Raw genomic sequence first — 7,092 nt, forward strand, 5'->3', positions numbered from 1 at the left:
AGCAATAAAAACAGTAGAGAGAGTAAGAGAAGTAATTTGAAACCGAACCAAGTCCTTTGCATCACATGTCAGCACCTTTAGCTGTCCCCAAGTTGGTGGTTTGCAGACTCTCATGCAAGCAGCAGCATCTCAAGAGCAAGACGTTTTAGTTGAGGAACGAGAGTTTCTTTTTCCTTGTTGTCAGCTGAGTTTGGTGGTTTTGTTTCTGCTTTTGGGAGCTCAAATGGGTGAAGTAAACTTTGGGCATTCTAATGATGAAGGGCATGGGAAGCGGTAGCTGCTAGTAGAGGAAAAACAAAAAATTACATAGCCTCATTAGTAAGAGCATTGCCTTTAGATAATGGACCAAGGAAGGGTAGAATGAGTATGAATAATGAGTAGTATAAACAGGTTCTGTGCTAGCACAAATATGTAATTGAATGGTTTATGAAAGAACAATTATGTTAGTGGGAGAGAATGAAGAGACAGCATGAAGACTAGCAGTTTTTAGATGACGCGGTATACCTGTAACATAATGTTAGTGTCAAGATTAAAATTATTTTGAAGACCCGACAATCCATAAACAGCTTAACTCATTGAGTGGAATTATAATCTGTTTGAAAACAAGAAATAACACCATTAATAACAGTAACCGCTGTTTCAGAAGAGGAGCCATCTGTAAAAACCAAGCTAGCATTTTGTAGAGGTTGAGCACTGGTAACCTGAAGAAAGATAAAAGAATGACTTTTTACAAAAGTAAGAAGTGAAGAAGGAGGATAGTGGGAGTCCACTTGCCCAGTAAAGTGGGCTACAGCTAACGGTCATACAGGGCACGTTTTACAAAGTCAAGTTACTTGAGGAGCAGTGTAAGGTATTACAATTAAAACAGGCTTATGGCCAAAAAGCTTTCTGGCTTTTATGTACCATGTTTGACATACTTAAGTCATTTTTCTTTATGTTTGAACCTTCTATTTTTGTTTTATACCCTTTTTTCTCTTCCTTTCCCTTTCCTTTTTTTGTTTTTCAAACAAGCGGCCATTCACCATAAAACAAAAATGTACCACATAAGACTTTTTCCTATACAATTATTTCTCTTTCCTTTATTCTTTTTTTACTAAAAACATACCCTACACCAAACATCTTTTTTATACGTTTCTTGACCTCAGAGCTATAACTAAAGCAATAAGTTTATATGCAGTGGAAGGGCTTAGATAGGATTCAACGTAGAACTATTAGGGAAATCCAAAGCTAAACAAAAAGCACCCCAAAAGCACAATTGTGAGGGCAAAGAATAATATGAGTTTTAATTTTGTATATAATGTCTCTTTTCAATAATGGAGCTGGATACGTTGGCATAACAAGGAAGGAGTGTTGAAACATTTTATATCCCAGAACACATGGAAGCAACAGCGCAGTTAGGGGCCTGGATATAATGTCCTGCACCCCCACAACCTAAAGGGGTGAAGGAAGGATTAGACTGGGAAATTCAAGTAGAGCTGAGCATGTAGCTCTTGCTAAAGCAGTAGACAAATGCTGAAATGCTTCCTGTTAATGTTTGTGGTCCTGCATACTTTTCTCCTTCCTGTTGTTAAAGATTATAAAGGCCGTGTCCAATAGCTTTGAGGGGTTTGTGCCTAATGTCCGGTGCTGACTGGGAGACAAATTACATAGCCAAAAGAGCTTGTCCTTCCAGAGAATTTAAATTGATATTAGTAAACTGCTGCAATGTCTCAGAGAGGTGACTTAGAAACATTGTTTAATTTTTATCTGGTTTTTGAAAAACCTTTTTTATTTGTCTTAGTAGCCTATGGTTAGTTAACAGAATTAATTTATATGATTCCTATACTTTTGTCTGGAAAGAAGGTTGATATAGTCCCAGTTTAGATATACCTTGAGAGAAATTTATCATAAGAAAACAACAAATAAAAATTTTAACTTCCTTATGTTCCAGCCACCCCCTTGAGAAGAGACCTATTAAGCCATGTGGAAACTTGAATGGGCTTTCCAAGTACACATGGGGGTGGTGACTTGTTGCAGTTAGTAGAGCTGCCATCAGGAGGTTATTAAGCAGTAGGGAAAAGCGGGGTGAGAAGTCTAGAGGCTGGGGTTAGGTGCCGTGGCCTTTGGCAATATAACACAGGATTATATTAGTTTATTGTAAAAGTTATTTAGCCAAAGTGATAGTCCAAATATTTCTGGAAAAAAAGAAAATCTCACTTTTGTAAACAAAGATGGTGGGGCAGGCTAACTGAATTTGTCTCTTCCTCCTCACCACTTTGTTTATTGGGGAAAATTCTTTTGGAGATTGTTAATTAAGAAGCTTATGCTCTGGTCCTTGAGTAGCATTTTGGCCTAACATTAATGTAATTAATATTAATGGTAAGTTAATAGAACTTTTTTGTAGACTTCAGTGGTCTTATAATTCTCTTTTGCACATCTTTTCCACAAACTCTCCACATGCCATCTTTGGCAGGCACATACCATTTTTTGACATGCTTGTTTTTCCTATACCGTCCTTTCTTTAGAAAACCAGACATATTATAGAACAAATATGTACCATCCAAGATCATTTCCTATGCAAAACTATTTGTCTTTCCTTTATCCTTCCTTACCAAAAACATACCTTCATACCAACAACTTTCTTTACATCTCTCCTTGCTTTTTGATTTCTTGCTTTACCTATTTTTAGATAACATTTTTACATTTATAATTTGAATTAATCTCTAGTAACTTTTGATTGAGATAAAGCTATATCGACGGCCAGGACCAGAAATTAATTTGGGTTTCAGTGCCATAATATTCACCTGGGATTTGTTGGGGTGATGGTGAACCAGTGCCAGCACTTCAGCAGATTTTTGGGACTCCTTAAGTGGTCATCATTTCTGAGCCAGGTGTTCTCTCCTCTCTTCAGAAGAGAGTGCGTCAGATTCCCAGTAGCTTTTTGGCCTGCAGACAAGGTCCAGGATATCTGAGGCCTCTTTGGAGCAACTACACTTTTAGTGCCACCACAGACCATACCCATAAGCATCAAACACCATCCCCTTAGCAGGTTCGTTCTTGCCAGGTCTCCGATGGACAGTTGGAGTTTTGTCACTAATTGCACCACCAACTGGGGTGCCTCTTTGGCCCTTTAGTTCTGAAGCCTTTCCTGTTTTCACCCTGTTGTTTTTTTAATGTCTGAGCTAGAAAAAAAAAACCACCAAATATTTTATTTAATAGGCTACACCTATGAAATTTTGACAATTTCTCTGTCTGTAACAGTCTGATATAAAATGCTTTAGAATGAACAGACCACATGGATGTGAAATTTTATGAACAGGCAAATTTGTTTTTAAAAACCCTTTCTTAAATTGCTAAATTACAGTTTTAGTTGTAAGGTGTGGACAATTAGGTGAGAGTGATCAGATCCCATGCTCTTGTGCCACAGAGAGTACCTAGTGTCTCACCTGTCCTGCAGGAGAAGTGCCAGGGTTAATAAAGTGTATGCAGGGAATATCTAGCATTAAGCTTTCACCTGTTCTGAAGGGAGAAGTGGAGCCAGCCAGGCACAGCAAGGTGACTTAGCTTTCTTTTTCTAAAAAACAGCTTTAGTGAGCCTGACATAACACAGCTGGTATTATTTAGCAATAATGTTTTAGGACATGATAAAGTTGGAAGTAAAATTTTACCAGAGCAACTTACAAAAGTGGTCATAAAAGCAGATTAATATTAGAATTACTCTTTTAAGTTAGTTAGCAGAATTAATTAACCCATGATCCTTTGCTTTTGTCTGGGAAGAGGGTTGATGTCCCAATTTAGATTTCATTTGAGAGAGATTTATCATAGAAAAAAAATGAACTTTAATTTTTTTGGGTCCCAGTTGCATCCCAGAGGGTAGAACAGTTAAGCCATGGTGAAAACCGGAATGGTCTTCCTAGGAACACATGGCAGATAAGGGGGGGAGGCTGGGGGAGGCAGCAGTGCTGGTTTGACTTGCTGAAACTAGAAGGGACTGCTGCCATGGGGTTATCAAGCAGTAGGTGAAGGGAGAAATGGGAGGCTGGAGTCACGTCGGTAGCCGTGGTCTTTGGCTCTGAGTCTTCCTCTGCAAGGAAGATGGAGGATGAGAAGGAAGAGCAGAAAGGGGAAACTGATGGAGAGTGGAGCAGCAAAAGCAGATTACAAGACCAGGGAAGTTAAACCAGCTGGGTCAGCATCTGCTTTGTTAGAAGGAAAGCAGGAAGGAGATAAAGTAATTGAGGTAGGAGTGGAAGTGTCACAGGAAGAACAAGGGGGTCTGGGAGGCGCCATTTGCAAACCTTGAACTTTTGCCCTCAAGGTAGCAACAGAGGTCAAGCTGAAGAAGAATATCAGTGACAAGAGACCCGCCTTGGACCCATCCCCTGGTCGCCTAGCCAGTAGAGAGTAGTATTTGCCCTAAGACTCTCCTCTCTAGTGAGAGGGTCCTGAAATGTTTTAGAAAGAAAACAAATTCCATTGGTGAGTCTTTTTTAATCAACAATGGACTATTCCCCACTTGTGAGCTCTAGAAGGGAGAGAAAGAGTGTCCTAAGAACCATGTCTGAGAGGCCCATGGGAGAAAAAAAACCATCCATCATCTATATCCAGCATAGGGTAGAATTAGAACCCAGAAGGCCCCAGGCCCCAGAATAAAAGAACCATTTACAACCTCAGCTGGCATTCTGGGCAGAGGATCAGTGGAATCAGCCTGTGTGTATTTGAGGACAAGTGAGAGAGAACGTTCTCTGTCTCATCAACCCACCAGAGACAGCGCCTTAGCCTGCAAGTGCCCTGAGCCACAGTGCTAGGGCTGTTCTAACTTGCACATGTGGAAGGCTTGGCACCAAGTCTTTTCTGCAGAAGTTCCCGGACCCCAGCAACATGCTTCCCAAAGCAATGAGAAAAGGAAAAGAGAAAAAAAAACCTCTCAGAATGGCTTCCAGGACCTCCCTCCTGACCAGATACACAAAGGACTCACCGAAGATGTTGCTTCACAGTAGACAAGGCTAAGGTGACAGAGAGAGGTCTATTCAATTTAGTTCATTGCAGGCAATAAGGTTAAGAGTGTGTAGCAGAGAACAGACAGCCAAGTACCTTATCTTTCTGTACAGAGAGAATAGGGTTTGAAAAAAGAGTGTGAGAGAACAACAAGTCTCAGTGGGAGAGGAGGAGAATGAGAGAGAGCAAGACTGTGACAGATCTCAGTGGGACCTCCAAAATGTTAGGGTCACACTCCCAGTGGAACCTCTAGAATGTTGGGTCAGGCCTGCTGGGGGCGTGGGTGTCTAGATTGTGATCTGAAGCCACATGAAAGATGCAAAGAATTGCACAGAAGTTAAATTAGAAAATATAATTCATTTAGAAAGTAAATTAAAGAGAGAGAGAGAGAAAGAGGGACTCACCTCCCCAAGATAGGGAAGAAAGCCAGAGCCAAGAAACAAGGCCCGGCCATAGCTCAAAGAGTACATGGCCACACTATAGCTTAGCAAGGCAATGACCACAATGGCAGTTGGATGCTCACAGTTGAGTCCTTTAGGTCCTTCCCTTTGATGGGGGAAGAACATTAAGATGATTGGATGGTGGTCTGCTCCACATCATCATGAAGAGGCAGTTAAGCACAGGTACTGACATCAGGTGATGGGCAGCAGGCAGATAGGTGGGTTAGTCACATGATTGTTGCCATGATGAGGGGTCTGTCTGTGTCATGTAGGTCACAAAGGGCTAATTAGGATAACTTGGGTCTTATGGGTGAAGGAGGGTTTGGTCCTGGAAGGGTCTGGGCCAAAAGGAATGTCCAGGACTGCAGTCTTTTGATTATCGCCACATGAGTCTTAGATCTTCACATCGCCAGACATTAGCATCTCAGGACCTTGGGTGGTGGGCTAGATGGGAGGAGACAAGGGAAGGCATTTTTACCGCAAGAGACTTTTCCAATTCACAAGCTCCTTAGCAAAAAGTTGGTCTTATGATCATTTCTATGGCTTCGACCAGCTAAGGGATGATCTTTGACCTTCCACCTTCAACAAGGAACCTGAAAATTTCTTAGGGATTATTATGCTAAACCATAAATTGAAAGGTTTTCTGTCCTTGTCTTGCATCTGATGGAGATTTGCCAAGGGGGCGAGGTGGGCTGCCAGCTTGTCTTGTAGTACAGTGTCTCAATGCTTCCTAAAACCTGCCTATTGGAAATTTATCTATCTATATCTAACCTGTGCTATTTTCAAAGCATGTCAATCTAAGCAAAAATGGCTATGCAGAGGCCAAATGTGAACTAAATTTATTCTAAGTTTCTCGGAATCCCTCCTTTCAGTTATTGTAATCAATCCTGTCTAAGGCATAAAACTTTAGAGACAAACTTACTTCCAAATAATCTGGTTGCCAGCATATGAAAATAAGAATAATTTGCCTGGTCAAACACCAGAGAAAACCTTTCACCCTCATGCCAGGTAGAAACCCTTTCCTCCCCTCCCTGGTAGAAAAGCATGAACAAGGCGTAAAGGATGAAAGGGGCCTCCAGTCACTACTCAGTATGAAGCTTGTTTTCTTCCATCCCCTTTGTGCCTTTTGTCAGGATGGATCGCTCATGTCCCAAATCTGCATGGGGCACGGGTCAAGCCCCTTCACACTTCCACTAACCTCTGATTGGGCAGGGCCAGTTGCCAGGCTGGAGGGAACAGAAACACAAGAATGGTAGACTCCATAGGTGACCCCCAAAAGGAAGAGAAGTAAAAGTGGAAAGAGACTGAGAGGAGCGTAAAGAGTTGCAACTTTCCTCACAAGTCCACAGGTTGGCGACAATTGTTGAGCTGATGCCCATGCTTGGGCACCAGAGATTATGCCAGGTGGGACGTGGTGTAGTTGTCCTGTGGGTTCTTTTTGTTTTTGTTTTTTTTTAGTTCAAGTCTCACTCCTTCACCCAAGTTGGAGTGCAGTGGCATGCATGCTCACAGCCACTCCAGCATCAACCTGCTGTGCTCCAGTGATCCTTCTGTCTTAGCCTTCCAAGTAGCTGGAACTACAGACTGTAAGATTGGAGGTCAACTGGAACTAAGACCCCAGCCGCAAAGCCAGCCAGTACCTGTTACAGTGATTCTAGCAACCTCGTTCAGTCAA

Source organism: Carlito syrichta, unplaced genomic scaffold (assembly GCF_000164805.1).
Source record: "Carlito syrichta isolate Samal-C Ts95f unplaced genomic scaffold, Tarsius_syrichta-2.0.1 Scaffold316362, whole genome shotgun sequence".
Classification (NCBI taxonomy): Eukaryota; Metazoa; Chordata; class Mammalia; order Primates; family Tarsiidae; genus Carlito; species Carlito syrichta.